General features: G+C 37.3%; 1 long non-coding RNA gene across 1 annotated transcript; it reads left to right on the top strand.

The window, feature by feature from the left end:
- The first annotated feature begins 11,350 nt into the window (after positions 1–11,350).
- On the top strand, positions 11,351–13,708 carry LOC127252440 (uncharacterized). The gene is made up of 3 exons (XR_007839086.1): positions 11,351–11,474; positions 13,192–13,247; positions 13,329–13,708. It is a non-coding gene; the product is annotated as an uncharacterized LOC127252440 (long non-coding RNA).
- Positions 13,709–14,449: the final 741 nt, after the last annotated feature.

A 14,449-nucleotide genomic window follows, 5' to 3' on the forward strand; every position in this document is an offset into this window, starting at 1 on the left:
GTCTAAAGTGCATTACATCGTAGATAACATGTACGTCATAATCAACCAAAAAGAAACCTATCATCTCGATGCCACGGCCTAGCCCATTCAAGTTCTAGTTCGAGCTTAGCTAGTTATCCTAAAATACCAGTATATTCTTTCATGTTTGCAAGGCACAAAGGTGGAAGATTACGCCTTATCATACCATACGATCGACGAGTTGATTTGACTCAACGAATAGTTTCAATTAACAATTTGACTCAATACACAACATACGATTAGGCACATTTTAATAAAATGGATTTCAACTTGTAAAATCTCATTTACAAATATTTAGCAAATAACCAATAAAAAGCATCGATCAAGAATCATGATTTGCAACATAAGCGAAATCTAAACAAACATTTTCAAGTTTGCTCATAAAATACTTTTCATTTATCAACATTTTCATTTAATAGCTAAAGTAAGAATGATAATATTCAACACTCAACAAATTCATTAAAAATCTCATAGTCCCTCCCCCGTCTCTTAACAAAGTATACATTTATTTTTTTGCATCATTGTACTTAACACTAAATATATTTTTATACTTTTATAATATTTTATACAAATATCATTGTATTTGTATTATACAACACTAATAGATGTATATATAAATATAATATTAATATTCAAAGTTTGACACGCAAAAAACAAATGAATACTTATTTATGTGACGAAGGTAGTATTATTTTGTCAAATAAACATTTGGATAATATGTCTATTTAAGAAATATAATCTAACTCCAAAAATGATACTCCCTCCGTCCCAAACACCCTGCAATATTTCTTTTTTGGTATGTCCCAAACACCCTGCAATATTTCCTTTTAGGTATGTCCCAAACACCCTACAATATTTCCTTTTTGGAAATAATTAATTATACTTAATCTCTAACCCGCACTTTATCCCCTCACATCATCCAAATAAAAAATAAAATATATATTTCTCTCTCTATCACATCACCTAATTTCTAAATTATTCTGCTTAATACTACCCACCTAAAAACCCGTGCCAAAAGCAAATGTTGCACCTTGTTTGGGACGGAGGGAGTAATATTTAAAGATAATAACAAACTCTTTTGCAAAAACTATAAACTAGGTTATGGCAAAATTAGAGTTTCTAACTCATATCACAAATCCTACATTTTTCAACTTAAAACACCACAATAATCTCCACATAAGCCCTAAAGAACTTCCTATTAAGAAAATAGTAAAATCTAATACTTTTAGAACAAACTCATTTGAAAATAAATTTAAAAAACTATCACATAAAATCAAAAATAAATCTAGAATATATATCATATTATTTAACTAGGATTCATCCTACATACTTTGGAAAAAGAGACCAAGAAGATAACATTTGGAGAAAAACTTCCAAAGGGGAAGAAGAGGCGGTGTGTGGAGGCTGGAGAGAATCGGAACATGCTGGAATATAATATTCCTGCTCTTTATGCTTTGAATAAAATAGACATCGGCCAAAACTATTTTATTTTTATAATTCTCTTGGGCCCAAAATAGCCAAAACATCAACACTTCTAATTTTAATCAAATTCCTTCATCAAATATACCAAAAGCCCAAAAATAATATAAAATTTTCCGACTCCGGTAAGTTTTGGAAAACTTCCAAAAATTATTTTATAGGGTATTACATCCTCCCCTTTAGGATATTTCATCTTCGAAATCAATTTGCACACCAAGAGCTTCCTTAAACAACTTCACATACTTTTTTCGAATATCTTGTTTAGTTACTCATGTTGCTTTTTCGATCACGTGTTGTGACCACATTATTTTCACCATCCTTATCTCATGGTTCTATGTCGATCTAACTTTGAAAGTTAAAATCTAAATAGGTTGTTCTATACTAAATTCTCTTGAAGATCCAAAACTTCTGGCTGAAATATATAGGATGGATTAGCCACGTACCTTCTCAACTGAGAGATATGAAAAACAATGAACCTTTTTCAATGTCTCCGACAAAGCCAACCTGTATGCTACTTCTCCAATCCTTTCGATGATCTCGTAAGGCCCCGTATACCTCGGGCTCAATTTTTCCTTAATACCAGATCTCTTCACATCCTTTCTCGATGTGACCTTGAGTAATACATGATCGTCTACCTCAAAATGCCCATCTCTCTGCGGAAAGTCACTTAGCTCTTATGAAGATCTTGACCGGCTTTCATCTTAGCTTTGATGCTACAAATATGATTCATCATCTCATCAATCATCTTAAGTCCCAATACCACTCTTTCGTTTAGGTCATTCCAATACAATGGGATCTACAATTTCTCCCATACAAAGCCTCAAAGGGTGTTATCCCAATGGTTATTTGATAACTATTATTATAGGAGAACTCCACCAATGCTAATTGATCCTCCCATTGACCTTGAGAATCCAACGCATATGCTCATAACATATATTCTAAAATTTGAATAGTGCATTCATCTACCTATCGGTCATTGGATGAAAGGCAGTGGTTCTCCTTAATTGAGTACCAAACTCTTTTTGAAGCTTCTACCAAAAGTGTGACTGGAAGAGAGGGTCACGATCCGAAACAATCACCTCCAAAACTTCATATATTTTCACTGCATGCTGCATATACAACCTTTTTCAACTTTTGCATGCTTTAAGTCATGCTTATTGAAATAAAAATTGCTAGTTCTGTCAATCGATCAACAACCTTCCAAATAGTATCCACGCCCAATCTCAAATTGGATAATCCGATCACAAAATCCATGGAAATCGAATTTTATTTATATTCTGGAACCTCAAAGGGTCTAAAAAAACCCATAGGTCTCTTATGCTCCCCTTTGACCTTTTGATAGTTCAAACACTTGGAGACATCCTCCGCACTGCATCTTTACATACCGCGCCACAAAAAATGTCCTTTCAAACTTTATACATTTTATCACAATCCGCATGTACTAAATATGGGGAACTATGAGTTTCTTTAACTTCTTCTTAATATACAATCGACCTCTTGGCATACACTACCTATTTCAAAATTTTAGATTTCCATCCTAGCCAATATAAAAATCCCTTACCTCGCCTTGTTGCATCCTCATCGCCAAGTCGACTAAGTCATCATTGTTGAGCTTCTCAAATCTCCCTCAAAATCTCAGGCTCAATTGACAAGGTGCCCATGTACCCTTCAATCACCTCAGACCCACTCCCTCAATATGTAGTTTCTCGCCTCAGACCCACTCCCTCAATATGTAGTTTCTCGAACTTGTGACACAACTCTATGAGTAATTTTATTGAACATACATCATGACTTGACTTCCGACTCATATCATCAGCAACCACGTTTGTCTTACCTTCCTGATATAAAATCTCTAAGCTATAGTTATTCACCAACTTCAACCATCTCTATTGCCTCATATGATCGGTAAATGTAGTGTTGCCATATCTTAAGAGAACACTACACTTGCCATTTCCAAATTTTCAGATAGTTTTCTTCATGCAATTTGAGCTACCTTGACGCATATGCTATCACCCTTTCATCTTACATTAAAACACACCTCATTCATCGTGTTGATGCATCACAACAAAAAAATGAACATTTTATCTGGAATGAATGGAGTATATTTAAGATTGGATAATGTGATTTTTTCTATTTTTAAATTTATTTTCTAAAAGTTGTCGGCTACATTTCTAAATTATATTATATTATAATTATTATTATTATATGGTTGTATTTTTATTTTTATTTTTATTTTTTGGTTTTGTTATAATTATGAAATAGCAAACTTTTATATTGAAATAATAATTTTACGTGATATTTTAAATAAAAAAATAAATTTAACATATTAAATGATATATATAACGTTCCGATTACTGTGCTGATAATAAATACTCCCTCCGTTCCATAACCATAGTCCTATTTGGACACGGGATTTAAGAAATAATAATATTATTGTTGATGTACTTTTTCAACAATAAAAAGTAAAATCCGAAAATAGAAAATTATCTTCGAATTTGATATAATTAGTGCCCGAGATTAGGAATCTCTAAACACTGTACGGTACATAAATAAATTGGAAATTAAAAGACTGAAAATTAAAGGATGATCCCCAAATCACTGACTTTGCTGTTGTTTGAAGATGATTGAAGATCATTTTTCAGAACAGACCCGAATCCTTAAATATTCCTTCAAGAAAACGTTTCAGAACCGTCGCCTGGTTGGTTACAGCAACCGCCCACCAATTCCTCCTTTATTGACACGTGTCTTTAACCGTCTCGCCAAACGCTTCCACCAGTTCCAGAACTCAACTGGCCCGACCGACCGCCTCTGGGCGCCTTACTTTTTTAAATGGACGGCTAGTCCCGAACGAATGCTCCAAAATGCCCAGCATGCTTCAGACAGACTGCAGGCCGACCGACTGACCCAAACGCATAACCCAACGATTGACCCACCGACCATTCCATAGACTAACTGGTCACTAGACCAAACGAATCCTTAGCCGCCCCACCAAGCGACCACCATCTGGTCTCTTGTCCGACCTCGTATCATCCGTCTCATTCTTCTTCGCCCGACCTCACTTGGTCCGACCTGCGTAATAACCGTCCTTCTTCGCCCGACTTCCTCTTTCGTCCGACCGCCGTATCAGTCATCCTTCTTCGCCCGACTTACTCTTTCGACTGACTGCCGTATCAGCCGTCCTTCTTAGCCCGACCTCAGTTGGTCCGACCGCGGGCCAACCGACTACAGACTATCCGACTGTGAACCATCCGACAGCGAACCAACCAACCGGCTCTGTTTGGCTTATCTCCTTAGATGGACAACTGGTTCAACAGACTATCCTCTTGATAGACGTCCGCGTCTGCCGATACTTCTTCTTTGTCCGACCTTCGTCTTGACTGACCTCTGTGTCTGCCGATACTTCTTCTTTGCCCGACCTTCGTGTTTGTCGATACTTCTGCTTTGCCCGACCTTATCACGTCCGATCTCCATGTCTGACCTTGTCCTGTCCGACCTCCGTGTCTGACCTGCCTATCCGACCGAGGACCAACCGACCCGCCTGTCCGACCGCGGACCTTCCGACCTGCTTATCTGACTGCAGACCAACCGACCGGATCAACCGACCACGGACCAACCGACTTGAGCGCATATTTTCTCCTTTTCCGCCCGACTTCGTGTCTTAACTTCCTTTAAGATCCTGCTACCATTATTATTATTATTATTATTATTATTATTATTATTATTATTTGTGTGTAACAACTTGCCTCATCCGCAAGACTCCTAAGCGTCATTTCTCATGATGTTTAGGAGTTAGCAGGCCGTCATCCGAGGCCACGTCAGCCTCAGATCCGACCTCCATCTTTCGAGGCTACGTTGGACCCGACCTCCATTTATCGCAGACTGGTGTTGGACTCCACGTTGGTCGATTTTGCACTACCATTTCTTCAGCACCTCCCCCCTGACAGAAGTCGTGATTGTTTTCTCTGAAAAAGGATTCTAACCTCCCTGCCTTGGATGCTAAACTGGCCAGATCTTGAACGTCGTGGGCCGTTAAAGCCTCCCGCAGTTGTGTATGCATTTTTCGGACCACCAAATTGGTCATCTCGCTCTCCTCAATGATTGTCGGGCAACGTCCCTTTATTAATAGCATCCGCTCTATGAATTGGTAGGCGGTCTCCTCCGGCATTTGCGTGATCTCCAGAAGGTCTGTGAGTGAGACTGTTGGAAGAGGATTAAAGAACCTCGCATAAAAGGCCGCTTCCAAACCTTCCCAGGTTTGTATTTGTCCAGGTGGTAGATCGACAAACCACGAAAAAGTTGTTATGGTAAGAGACAAACCAAATAGTTGCAGTTTATAAAAAGGGTTATTACCAACCTCTCCTAACTGTGCTGTGAACCGACCCACATGCTTTATGGTGGAGGATCCGTCTTCTCCTGAGAAAACATGAAAGTCTGGTGGTCGATAATTCCTTGGGAAAGGATACTCATTGATGATTCTCTCGGAAATGGCCTTTGATACGCCGGTCGGTTCACCATTTGCGGGTTCATTCCGAAATGCACCCGCAAAACTTGAGCGATATCCTCCAGATCTACCCTGGGTGGAACAGAATCTTCCCTAGAGAAGGCTGGCTCGGCTGGGATGGGATTATGAATCTGATCTCTCAATCTTTCTTCTCCGGGGACGATTGGCTCGGCTGGGATGGGATTATGAGCCTGTCCCCCAAACCTCTCATTCGGCTGGGTATTATCAACCCTCGGTCCCAAAGGAACATTATCTGGGAAAGTTAGAGGGGTCTTCCCCATATCTGTTCGGTTGAAAGTTGTGACGCTTGGAAATGTACTATCAACGTATGATGGCCCTGCAAACGTTGATCTTGGAAAAGTTGCCTGAAAGCGAGAAGGTGACAAGGCTGTAGACATGTTTGAATGTAGTGTGCATTTAGAGAACGCCTGATCCAACATGTTTTACATTAAATTTTGTTGCTCACGCAACATGAGGTTTTTCTGCTCACGCCACATGTTTTGCATGACCAAAATTTGCTGATTGTTCAATTGTTGAACATAAGACACCCAATCGGTAGGTACTTGTGGTGCTTCCCCTGCATTCGGCATAGCAGGTGGTGAAATTGTTTCTCCCACCGGTGTTGAAGACGCTTGAGGTTGTGAACCTGCTATATGGATCCTTCTGATGATTCGGCCAGACCTCAATCGTATAAAATTCTCTGTTGACGTAGGATCAGCAATCTTGCCTTTCTCCCACTGTGGTCGCCAATTTTTTGATGTATTTTTTCAACAATAAAAAGTAAAATCCGAAAATAGGAAATTATCTTCGAATTTGATATAATTAGTGCCTGAGATTAGGAATCTCTAAACACTGTACGGTACAGAAATAAACTGGAAAATAAAAGACTGAAAATTAAAGGATGATCCCCAAAATCACTGACTTTGTTGTCGTTTGAAGATGATTGAAGATCATTTTTCAGAACAGACCCGAATCCTTAAATATTCCTTCAAGAAAACGTTTCAGAACCATCGTCTGGTTGGTTACAACAACCGGCCACCAATTCCTCCTTTATTGACACGAGTCTTTAACCGTCTCGCCAAACGCTTCCACCAGTTCCAGAACTCAACTGGCCCGACCGACCGCCTCTGGGCGCGTTACTTCTTTAAATGGATGGCTAGTCCCGAACGAATGCTCCAAAACGCGCAGCATGTTTTAGGCACACTGCTAGCCGACCGACTTACCCAAAAGCATAACCCAACGATTGACCAACCGACCATTCCAGAGACTAACTGGTCGCTAGACCAAACGAATCCTTAGCCGCCCCACCAAGCGACCACCATCTAGTCTCTTGTCCGACCTCGTATCATCCGTCTCATTCTTCTTCGCCCGACCTCACTTGGTCCGACCTGCATAATAACCGTCCTTCTTTGCCCGACTTCCTCTTTCAACCGACCGCCGTATCAGCCGTCCTTCTTCACCCGACTTACTCTTTCGACTGGCTGCCGTATCAGCCGTCCTTCTTCGTCCGACCTCAGTTGGTCCGACCGCGGGCAAACCGACTACGGACTATCTGACTGCGAACCATCCGACAGCGAACCAACCGACCGGCTCTGTTTGGCTTATCTCCTTAGATGGACAACTGGTTCAACAGACTATCCTCTTGACAGACCTCCGCGTCTGCCGATACTTCTTCCTTGCCCGACCTTCGTCTTGACAGACCTCCGCGTCTGCTGATACTTCTTCTTTGCCCGACTTTCGCGTCTGTCGATACTTCTGCTTTGCCTGACCTTATCATGTCCGATCTCCGTGCTCGACCTTGTCCTGTCCGACCTCCGTGTCTGACCTGCCTATCCGACCGATGACCAACCGATCCACCTGTCCGACCGCGGACCTTCCGACCTGCTTATCCGACTGCGGACCAATTGACCGGATCAACCGACCGCGGACCAACCGACCTGAGTGCATATTTTCTCCTTTTCCGCCCGACTTCGTGTCTTAACTTCCTTTAAGATCCTACTACCATTATTATTATTATTATTATTATTATTATTATTATTATTATTTGTGCGTAACAATTATATTGATAGTTGGTAAAAAATATGAGTAAAAGATTTTTTGCCCTTGTGAGTGTATTAGTGTAAAAGTAGTGGTATTTGTATAATAATAATGAAAAAGTAGGGTAAGTTTTATGGTGATATGAGTATTTATGGAAATGAAACTATTATTTTGAAACGAACAAAAATTGTAAACAAGACTATTATATTAAAACGAATGGAGTATTTATTAAAAAAATAAGAAATATTGATGTAATATATATAACAGATATTTGAGTAACACATTATATAATTATATAGTAAAATAAATCTTGATTTTAGCAATATATATTATGATTTCATCGTAAATATAATTTGATCCAATCAGCAAATGTCCATAAAGAAAGTAGTAAATATTAGTATAATATACAACACATTATATAACACAAGTTAAATAATTTTTGGAGGTAAAAGATCAATTTTCTGGTTTTAAACCTAATTTTTTTTTAAAAAAATTTCCTCCAATTTCCTGAACCAGCCGCCCGCTTCTTCCTCTCGTTTCTTTCCGAACCGAACCGCCGTTGCTCAGTCGCCGCCACCCCGATCTCCTCTGCACAGCCACCAGCCTCGGTCGCCAAGAACTGCGCAACTTCCTTCTTTGCATCCACAACCGACCGGCCACCGCTGCACAGAATCACCCAGCCGCCTCGCACGGCTGCGCTGACCGCCAACCACTCCTCCGCCCAGCGTCTTGCTAAAGCAATCGAATTTTCCTTCTCTCATGATACGTTATATTCTTGATTAAGAACTTATTTCTTTGAATTTTTTTTCCAGGATGACGAAGAAATAGGCACCAAACCAGGCTCCGAATTCAAAGAAGCCTTCGTGCACCCCTGTTCATTGCATTCCGGCAGCAATTGCACCTCCAAAGGGTTGCTTGTGAGATGGAACCTTTGGATTCGGCCACTCTAAAGAAAATGCACATTTTGCCGGCGCTCGAACCTGCTACACATTCAGAGATCTCACATGATCGTGTGTTTATGCTCGCCTTGACTCCATAGAGGCTGAACTGCAAGCCTTACGACATGACCTTGGACTTGTTTTGAGGTCCATGTCTTGCCAATCTACCCATTAGAAGCATGCATCCTCCAGCACCGTAATTCAGGGCCCCTTATTTTATGTGCTTTATTTTTCTCTTTGTTTTATATTGAGGACAATGTCTAGCTTAGGTGTGGATGGAGTTTTTTATGCCATTTGCATGTTGCCTTATGTGTAGATAGACTTTTATGTGCATTGTTGCTTGTGCGGGAATTTTTGTTGATTTTTCGATGAATTTAGGTTTAGATTGTGCCAAGTTTGAATACCTATGTGAGTTTTGACCCTATATAAGCATTCATTTTAAATGCTTTTTATTCCTTGATGGTGTGAATATTGCTTTTGGATTTGGTTGCTAGAACTTACGTAGTTATGCATGTTGAACACGATTCAAAGAGTCGATGCGATTAATATGATAAGGGCACAATAGGATTACCCCACTTGGCCTATATATTTCCTACCCCTCATCTATTGCCTAGTGAACCGTTTTGATGTCTGGGATTTCTTTGAGAGATTAGTTCTTGGTTTAGATTAAGGTGGTTTATTTTGAATGTGAAATTGAAAATGCATATGCGATATGATGAACTTAATATGTATTGTTGATACTTAGTCGTTATATCCTATTTTCTACCCCAACCAAAAGCTCTGTTACAACCCTTAAAAAGACCATTTGATTTTTGTATTTGATTCTTATAATAATCGAGGAAGACTTGATTTCTATGCAAGCCTATGGACTAATCATTTTCCATTATGAAAGTCGAGTAATAATTAGCTTCTTTTTTATTAGAGTGTTGAGTGCATACACTTTTCCCTTGTGATGTTAGTTGAATTTGGCATGATCCGGACTTGATGAAGTTAGCATTGAGATATGATTTTCGTGTTTGGTATGGTGTTACATGTTTAGTTTTATGCATATTTTGTAACATGCTTGAGGGCAAGCATAGTTTAGGTGTAGGGGGATTGATAAACTTATTGTTGATGTAACTTTTTGTACATTAATTGCGCGTATTGACTTTAAGTATGCATAGTTCCTATTGATTTTTGGCCTAATTTGATATTGTGTTAGGAAAGGAATAGATTGAAGATTTTTGCAAAAAAAATCAGATTATCACTTTGATTTAAGCATGCTCATGCCTAGAGAGAGTTTGATAAGCCAAGACTTGAAGGATAAAATTGAAATTTCGCATCAAGAGGAATTTTGGATAGAGCCAAAAAAAAGATATATTTAAAAAACCTATTATGGGGGTTGCACGGCGTTTCACTTGACAAAAGGAGAAAGAATCATCTTGGCAAGAAAGCAAGAACGCGAGTGATGGCTGGAGTGATCAAGACGGCTGCACAACTTTTCTTCGTCTTCTTCAAGTAGAATGTATTTGTTTTCGATTTCTAGTCATGTTTAATAGCTAATTTCTTACTCTAGTCTAAGGTTGGATTGAATTCTTGGATTATGGCTTTGTGAGATAATTTTGGTTTTAATCAAATCTTTCAATTAATTGGTATTAGTGCGATTTCTATGTACCATGGTTACAATGATTATATGCGATTTATTATTGTGGCCAACTTTTAAGTCTGTCTATTGATTGCACGCTAATTGAATAAATACATCCGTAATTGTGTATTTATTCAATAAAGTAGTAAATAAGTTAACACGCTTAGCCTAAGAATTGCATGATCGAATAGAAAATCTTTTGTAATTGATTGAATATTCGAATTAGGTTTTTCTTGTGTTATTTTCAATTGAAGAATTTCTACTATGGTCATACCTAGTTTAGTTCTTTTGATTAGAGAGTGGTCAATTGGTCGTACCTTTTCCACCGACAAAGTTAAAAAAATATTGGGTGTTTGATCGTATCGAATACCTATAACTAATTTATCAATAGATGAATTAGCTTACTTAATTCAATGATCAAATCCATTATCTAATTTTTCATCCAACCCTTTGACTATAGCGTTCTACTTCTTGTTAAATTCGTTCTTATTTATTTCTTTAATTGATTGATTTTTTTACTTGGTTTAATTAATTTTCTTAGGATAACTATTTTAATTCTTGATTGAAAACCCCTTATTATAAATAACTAATCAACTAAAGAAACACAATCGCAGTATCGACCATGTTTTTATTATTCTACAATTGATTAAGAAACCTGTAATATTTGACTGACAGTTCACGCCTGTCAGTTCCCTATTTCCTTGCCGGAAAAGGTCGCCGGGGTTGAAAGCGGTGCTGCCGTTAAGACATAAAATGATGAAATTTGGGCAAAATTAAGGTGTGTCCCTAATTCGGAGGAAGAGCACGATGAAGATGTGTTCTCAACTCCCTCCCGATTCCGTGTACCCTCGCATTCATATCCCTTTTGAGGATGTCGGTGAGATCTATTTTAATCTTTTACTCTTGTGGTGCCTCTGTGTGGCTTTGACTGCTTTATGTGAACTAATATATACCATCACTAAAAGAATATATTTCATATCATGGTTGTTTAAGTTTTCGACCATGAATTTTCTTAATTTGGCATAAATGTATTGTTACATACTCTTATATATGCTCTATTATTGTTGGGTTTGGAGTAGTGATCAACGTTTTATGTTGAAAATTGAAAACACCCTTGTATATTGATATGTGCATTGTTCAACCTTGAATTTGCTTTCGATTAGCGACATATACTCACTGTAAACATGTTTCACCAATTTCCCCCAATTTGTTTAAGTACCAAATTGAGTAAATCTGGAGAAACAAACATTTCATCAAATTTCATTTGATTAGGCAATGATTGTACGGTATTTACAACTGCATTTGTGTGATCATTTCCAGAATATAAAAAATCAAAATGATTTACAGCGTTAATATTCTCAAAAGGATTTTCAACTACAAGTTTCTAACTTTAATAACCTAAATTACTCATTTCACCTCTCTTTTTTTCAATGAGATAGTGAATGCACTGATGAACTAAATCCATTGGAACTGTTAGCTAATTTGGGAGACTTCTACTCCTAAATAACTATTTTTTTTTTTAATGTAGAACCTTGTAGCAATTATCTCCTTTTAATTTCATTACTCCAATCATACAACTTTTTAAACTTAAGCATACATTGTTTAATGTTTCGGTTGTCAACTGATTGAAACTTGTTTGGACAACATCTACAAGCTCATCCACATTCTTGCATGCTTTTTCGGTTTGCAAACTTTGAATTGCTCGAAACTATTCTAAATCATTCACATTCATATCGGGTGAATTAGGTGGTTGTTGAGTAAGAACAATATTGAAACCATTTGTTGTTGTTGCATGTGAAAGTCCGCGTCATCTCCCTTTATGTGGAGTTTTAGCGTTGTCTTGTTGGATGAATAAAATTTTTGAAAAACTTTATGACCACTTTCTTTAATGTTCGGGATGACATGCCCCCCCCCCCCCCAAAAAAAAAGACAATTACATATTTGTTTGTTGTAAATATCAGTCTAATGTGATGCAACATTAAAGAAAGAAAACATTGGGTCTTCTACTTTAAATCATAGAGTATAAGACTTCCATATTAAGTTTTCTTACATTTAATGTCTTTGAAAATATTAATTATGGCTAATCTGATTAATTAAACAACTTTTTATAACATCTTTTGTTACATAATGCATTGATTTTGTTTCCAATGTGTCTGTCAATCGATTTTTGCTAGACCTAACAACTGGAACTTTTTTAGTAAATAGGAAAATTCGAATTTTCCCATTAAACAATAATTTCCCATCATTATCCCAGATAGGACGAGATACTGTACACATGAACATGATCTTTGTAATAAACTTTTTTCTTTTGCATGATCTATGTGGTTTATTTTCTAGTGGTGTCAACTAAAATCGATGACTAACTTTTGACATGTAAAACCATTTCTCATCAATATGAATTATGTTATGCATGCTCTTAAATTCTGAATTTTCAATGCATCGGAAAACATCAACCATTGTAAGGAAAAGTTTAACCATGCGTGTTTGTTTGCCTCGGTAAATTCTAGCTTAATTGCATTTGTATGAGATCTGATTTGCTTCTCTTTTACCCATCCGTGTATTGTTAATTTTTAGCATTTCATCCCTTTTGCTAGAGTTCTTATGGAAGAACGTGGTAGCACATATAACTTCTCGATTGCTTCAAAATCAGGTTTGATTTTATCGTTCCTCTCACTTCCTTTTTTTCTTTGGACACTAAAATCCTCACCTTTTGATATTTTTTGTTGTGCAGATTTCCATCACCTAGCAACGGTCTTGGTGTATATTTTAAACCTCTTGGCAGCTTTCAAGAAACGTACCTTTAATCAGCTCTCTGAATGGATCGCACCTTCCCAAAATAAATTCGACAAGTTTGTGGTGCTCATTTGTTGTAAGGTGTTTATTTGCCATCTTTTTAGTGTAGTAGCTGTGTATGAAGAGAAATAAATAAGGTTGTATGAATAGAAATTAATGGCGTATTTATAGCTGTGATTTATGTGTTGTTTATCAGGAGGAAAATTTGATAGGAAGTTTTTGGGGGTAATTGGGTTAAATTAGGAGTGATTTTATTGGTGTTTTGGAGGGAACACGTTTAGTAGGAGAGGGAAAAGTTTCCCACTGTAATTTTTTTTTCTTAAATTAGGAAGAATCGTTGTATTATGTGGTTAATTAGGATTTTTTTAATTATTATTATATGTAATGTAGGTGGTGAATTAGAACATATATTATGTAAAAGTTTCATTAAATTTTTGTATTTTTATTGTATTTAATTTTATTATATGTAATGAATTGTACATGCATTGTTAATTATGTAATTAACCTACTACATATATTTACCTAATTACATTAAATGAATAAAACACTAGGATGTGTTTGATTTTGATTTGAGTTTGAGATTTAATTCTATATTTAGTTTAAATAGTATTTTGATATGATATTTTATGAATGCAAAATATATATTTCATTCGTCTCATTTAAAAGTATCACTTTTCTATTTTAGTAAAAGTAATCACACATGATGACTCCAAATATGAGTATATTCTCCGCTTAACAAAACTTTGTATTACTTGAATTTCTATATATAAATTATCACAATATCTGATTTTGGCATACTTTATTCATCTATCCCGCTTGGCATGATCCATAATTGGTTTGTTGAGATTATTAACAATTTTTACCCTTTTAAGAGGTGATTCAGGTCTAGAAAAGCTAAGGCATGAAAAGCAACCGACAACCGCATCAGCTCCACCAGCGAAGACATCATCGCTCATGCCAGCGACCCAGACACTCACCGCAGCAGAGCGACGACAACTCACTGAAATTAATGCCTAAGTGTCCAACCCGCAACGGATCAGCCATTCCATTACCAGCCAG

Source organism: Andrographis paniculata, unplaced genomic scaffold, assembly GCF_009805555.1.
Source record: "Andrographis paniculata isolate CXL003 unplaced genomic scaffold, ASM980555v1 Contig46END, whole genome shotgun sequence".
NCBI lineage: Eukaryota > Viridiplantae > Streptophyta > Magnoliopsida > Lamiales > Acanthaceae > Andrographis > Andrographis paniculata.